Source organism: Bacillus rossius, chromosome 3 (genome assembly GCF_032445375.1).
Source record: "Bacillus rossius redtenbacheri isolate Brsri chromosome 3, Brsri_v3, whole genome shotgun sequence".
Lineage (NCBI taxonomy): Eukaryota > Metazoa > Arthropoda > Insecta > Phasmatodea > Bacillidae > Bacillus > Bacillus rossius.
The window spans coordinates 55,146,795-55,152,956 of NC_086332.1; the positions used below are offsets into that span (position 1 = coordinate 55,146,795).

Sequence of the window (6,162 nt, forward strand, 5' to 3'; positions counted from 1 at the left end):
TATTAATATTATGTAATATAACGATAGTCCACCGATTTTCAGCACAATCGGTACGGTTATTTAAAAGTAATGTTGAATTTTTAAATACGTTTTTGTACGAACAATGGTGTTTTACAGTTACACGTAATAATTCAAATTACACCCGGGATCTTTTGCACAATGTTTTAAAAAAATATTGTAACACATTATAAATAGGTTTGGTTTTTTATGTTATAAAATCGTATTATAAAAACGAAATAATATTATTCCCTTACGTTGCTGCCATCTACGGTGACGGACGCGAACCGAACGAATCGCGAAATTTACCCGCTTCCGCGGCAACCAGGCACTCGTTAATACATATTTTCCTTTGTTTATCGCGAGGGGCGTTATTATTAATGAATTATAAATAAAATTTTGTGCCCGGGGCCACAATTGCATATCATTTTGAGAACTGGAAGACATAAAAACATAAAATATTCTCGACGAATTTTAATCTCGGCCCCAGCGCACCACGAGCGTCTGGGTTGCAGATTAAAGCCGAAATTCTTTCTTAAACTTACTAATACTTATTTTATTAACTGCAATGGCATTTTTAATAAATTATACTTTTAATTTCACGATGAACAAACTTCGTCGTTAAATGTGTAATTGCGAAAAAGCATAAAACATTCTCGACGATCTTGAACTTAGTCTAAATAGCAAGCATGTATAAAAGTTATAGTTCAAATAATCTCTACGTTAAAGTAATAAACATATTTTAATTAATGAGTGCAAATAAAAGTAAATGTATCTATTAAATTGTAGATTTCATTTAACTCCTTCTTTGTATCCATACAAAATAGTGATAATTCAATAAATATAATTCAATTTGATTCATAAAAGTATGCAATCATTTCATCAATGTTTTGTTATGACGTCACGTTAAACTATCGTCCGTAAACCGACTTTACAGGCAACCAATTTTTTTTAAAGTTTTTTTTATAGCTTCCAAACTTAAGATTGAATTGATTTAAGCAAGAAACAGCTTTGATTTAAAGGTCAGGATTTCTTTCCTAAGTATTTCAACCGATTAATTTTTATAACAAATCCTGAAAGCCTTTCTGAAAACAAGTGCATGTTTCTGCGTCATTCATTTTCATTTGAATCTGCAGTAAAATCACATACAATTTTTTCCCCTTTCACTTAAGTCAATCTGCTCGACGCACATGACTTCTACAGTTTTTACGAGTCTTTTTATATCAGGTTTGAGTGAAGGTAAAGTTTAGTTTGATACGTCTTCTAGCGGAATTATTTAACAATTCAGCTTTCAAGTCGCGCTCGTAATCATCTGTGAAGTGCTCTGAACAAATGTAAGATGTTTTTGGATTCCACTTACCACCTCGTCAGCATTTTTGAACCACACTAGCCAACAGATGCTCATCACTTGGGAATCGACGATATTTGATATCATTTGATTAAGCAAATTATTTAGTTTACTCAACATTAGGTACACACAACTAATGTACGCCATGTACGTGGTATGTAAGGTTTAAATATTATTTTAAAAAGCTTCTTAAAGTAACAAAATCAATTCACTTCAAATTCGTGCACTTAAACATGTTGCCTGTTATATTTTAACTAAGCATTTACGCACATAACTATATACGTGATTATTGCATTTTATAACACGCCCACTTTACTACTAACCTAAGACCATAACAGACGTAGGTATACAGCGAGTATTTTTGGCTCCAATATATCCAGAAACTTCAATGGCGTTCACTCCTTCCGCGGTAAGCCCAGTCCTCAGATGATCCAGTCTCCAACTATCATTGGGCAAATATTTTTCCGCGTTATCTCTTCCCGTTGGCCGAAATAAAACGTTGTTACGAGCACGCTGGGGGCGAGGTGGTGAGGCGGGCCGGCCCGACTGGCTAGCCAGCTGGCCCGTTGGCCCGTGGGTGGGGCGTGATCCACTACCGATACACGCCTAATCCGATTATCAGCGGCGCCTTCGCTACTCCCCCCCCCCCTATAATCATCATTCAGCCCGGATAGCTCTCTGAGGCTCTGGAGAGTTAGGCACGTTCGCAGATCCCCGCCTGTGTGATTCGACGTAACTAGGGTGCCGTTTTTATCGCACCTTCAAGTGTTAAGTCGGGGATTCTGATGATGCGACACTTTGAAGGGCTTGCGAGACCTTTACAAGGCAGGACTTAGCAGGCATATGAACGAAGTGACTGACCTGCGAAGCCAGTGAAGTGAAGAGGGTGAGTGACCCCTTGGTGAGCGAAAGCGGGCGACGAGTGACGGGCTTCGTGTGCAGAGACTGGTGCATCGGGGGCCGAAACATTCGGGGCGGTATTTATTTTCAATTTTTTTTTTTTTAGAAAATTTATGATCAGCTATTGAAGTGAAAACTTCTTTAGCTGCGTTGAGTGATTTTTGGTAGGGGCAAAACTTACGGGTTCGCGTCACCGACATGCTAGTAACGTGTTGCGCCAGTCTGGCGACGCGCAGCGGCCTGTGTACATGTATCCGCATATATACACTAATACATCATGTGTACTCGACTGTATCATGTGCGTTTTGGACTCTTTTTGGATGGGTAAAATCTTGTGAGTTCGCATCACCGACATGCTTGAGTAGCATTAAGTGAAGTGAAATTGACCAAGTGAAAACTTTAATTTGTTTATACTGTGCATTTCGCAGTTGTGAACACATGACCTAGGTCTAACATCACTGGTAAGTCATAGCTAGGTAATGAATTTTTACTTAATTTTGACATACCACGGACATCTGTTGTGACCAATAAATGTTGTAAGGATAAATTATATCATGCTGATATCATACTGATATAATACCACAATCATTTTATTACGTACATTTGACGTAGTAATGATGTCATATTACACATTTAAAAACAAAGTTTTAAGTTTCCACTTCTGTCGACAGTCCCCATGACTGCTACTTTTTTTTTTTTTTTTTTTTTTAATTATACATTCAAACGTAGGCCAGATATCGCTGCTGTTTTCTGTGAAATTTTAAAGACGTTATGAATGTGAATTTTTTCTGACGCGCTTTAATACGTGTAAAAATTTGCGAGTGTGTTAAAAAAAAGTTTTATATCCACCAAAAATCCAGGAATCAAGTTACAAATACGGAACCGGCTTAATTTTACTCGCCGCCAAGATCTAGATTTTAGATAATGACACGAAAATCGTCATTGGAAGATGCAAAAGCGTAGATTTTTCGCAAAAAAACAAAAACATATTTGTGCTTGAAAATAGCTATAACATCAAATAAATAAAATTTAAAAAATCAGTTTTTTATAAAATTCGTTCCGAGATACAAACGGATCCGTCCACGCGTTACGCGAACGACAGACATACAGACATACCTATTCTCTGGCTTTACACACACACACACACATATGCATGTATATATACATATATATATAATTACAAACATTTCACGTTCACGTCACAGGTGCTATGGTCCCTTAGTGGTTGCCCGCTGCTTGCCCGGCCAATAAGCCGCCCCTGCTGTGTGGACAGATTGTAGCTGTCTGTGACCTTGAACAATCCCCAAGGCGAGCCTGCTAGAGTCGTGCAAAGGCGGGGAATGTTAAGTCGAGACAGTGATATCTATTGTTTACGCCTGGGGGACTTTTGAGTAAAAACGCGGCCGGCCGACAAGGTATCGCCGTTTCTTTTTTTTAACACAGTTACTTAATTTTTTTTATTTCCGATCTTTCAAACATTAACGCTCCGCCTCACTTGTAATTTTCTTGTTACTACTTATACATCAGTGTTATTCTTGCAATTTAATAACGATTGCTGTTATGAATTATATGTTTTGTCACTAATTTTGTCACCAGATATTTCTTAAATTTTTTATAGCAGTGTAGCTTCATGCAAGTGTTAATAATATTTATGACCGTTTGCGTGACCAAACAACGAACGAAAAAACGCTATCTTGATAAATTTACAGATAAATTCCTTATATAATAGCAGTTACACATAAACAAAATTTTAACAACTGACGTGTGATACCGAGCGTCAACTGCCCTGCAAAAGAAGCAATGGGAAGGCAGGAATGGTAGTTCACTACTTGCAGGCTTAGGTATAGATTATCGAAATATATATTTGCAAATGTTAGACGACAGTCCGACAGTCCCAAATATTCTAGCGTCAACAGTATGTTATTTTGCTGTGGATTTGTTGCTCGTTATTTTGTCGAAGCGAAGATCTTTACACTCGACCAAACGGTAAATGGATTTGGGAATCTCTTGAATGTTGGTAGTTAAAAATGGTAGTCTGTAGGGTTCTTACGGTGAGTGGGCGTGATTACGTCAATCATTTCCGTTACACAGTTTTGATTTTTCATGCCCAAACGGACTTAGTGAGAGGATTCATAAATCTTTTTTAATAATCCATAATTCCATAATTCATCCATGGTTTCCCTTCCCCCGGGATCTACGCCCGTGTTTAAAAAAAACCACACATTTTAATATATACGTAATACACATGCTTTATGAGATATGCACACATCTACTTGTGCTACTCTTTTTGTGCGGAAAATGTTCGATTTTAATTCATTTTTGATACTTTTATGAAAAATATTAAACTGCACTTCAGTAGTGGCGAAACATTCACTTCAAGTGACACATGGTTAAACACAACTTTTGCAAGAAAACCGCCAGCAAAATTTAAAGGCTTGTAAAATACCTTCAAAATTACAAGAGTGCTCACATTTTCTTTGCAGAAAATCGCTGTTATAGCAGTGATATAAATGTTTGTTTTAACTCCAAAGCCGTATTATTGCAAAATAACAAATAATATGTTTTTTATATAAAGGCTATTAAACATTTTCTTAACGTTCTGTATATACTTTTCACGACCCTCATTTTTATGCACAAATAGAGTATTAACATTTGGAAAGATTGTTGGCTGTAAAAATTTCAAACAAACATGTCCTAGATGAGACACAGATAATGTACATCTGTGTTCATTTATGTATTGTGACTTTATTATGAATTCAAAACTGATAAAAAACCCGCGTATACGATATCCACCAATCATGTAAATTTTTCTACAAACCAAGTAACCAATGGACAAATTACGCAGGTTTAATTAAATACACGGATGCTTTGATGTTAAGTCTGCAATGAAAACTCGTCATTTCTGGTGGTTTGAACTCAAAAAAGTGTTTTTAAAAATTAATAAAAATGGTTTCATAGAAGAAAGTTGCGTGTGCGCCAGCCTTCGTATGTCAACGTGGGTTGGTCTCTCATTGGTGTGCTGCCCACTGTTGTCAAGCGAACTACTTCCTCGGAACAATAAAGCGGCAAGGTCACCCCACTTGAGCCTACGTGCGACCATAACACCATGGGTGTTGGTAGAATATTAGGACGAAGGCCGTTTGTTTCAGCGTTTTTAATGTTATCTTTTAGGGTGGTATAACTTTTACATTATTAAATGACCAATTTTCCCAAATGATACTTCATTTGTTTTACACCGAACATTTACAGAAATTATTTTCAAGTTGGGTTTATCGTAATAAAAGTCAGAATATTTTTTATACGCATAGGTTTTTAATTTATGATGCTACCCTAGTATACCGTAGACAGTACCTAAAAAGGTTTTGTATTTTTAAAGAATGGCATAATCTTAACGCATTATTCATTGACTTGCATTTCGAAATGTTAACTTTTTTTTCCTTGAAAGAGGAATTATTTACTTTGTCGCACATAAATTAATTCCCGTTCTGTAAATATAAGTTAAGTTATGCGTATTGTATTAATTATTATTGGGTATAGAAACATTAAAATTAGTACCTGTGATAACATAAAACTCTATTTTCTGACTAAAATAATATCAATCCAAATTTCCGTTACCACAAAAAGGAGGGTTATATTTATCTGAAAACAGAATCATTATGGCCAATATGGCGACGTTCGTGTATGTATTAAAGACTCGAGAGCGCAGATATTAGGGAGTAATAAAGTAATGGTAGGCTTCCTACTACACGGCGCAAAAATCTGAATTATCATAATAATGTGCAATTGTTACGTAACTTGTCTCCAATTTGACAGTTTTCAAAAGTATTACCACAGGTACCTACTACTAGAGAAAACTGTTAATTTGGAGATAAGTCACGCGATACCGACTATAATGACCAAAAACGCATGGCACACAG

General features: G+C 36.3%; 1 protein-coding gene across 4 annotated transcripts in view; it reads left to right on the forward strand.

Annotated features, from left to right (window-relative positions):
* The window catches only part of LOC134530710 (post-GPI attachment to proteins factor 6), a 205,890-nt gene that overhangs the window by 15,344 nt on the left and 184,384 nt on the right, over nt 1-6,162 (forward strand). The window lies entirely within an intron of this gene.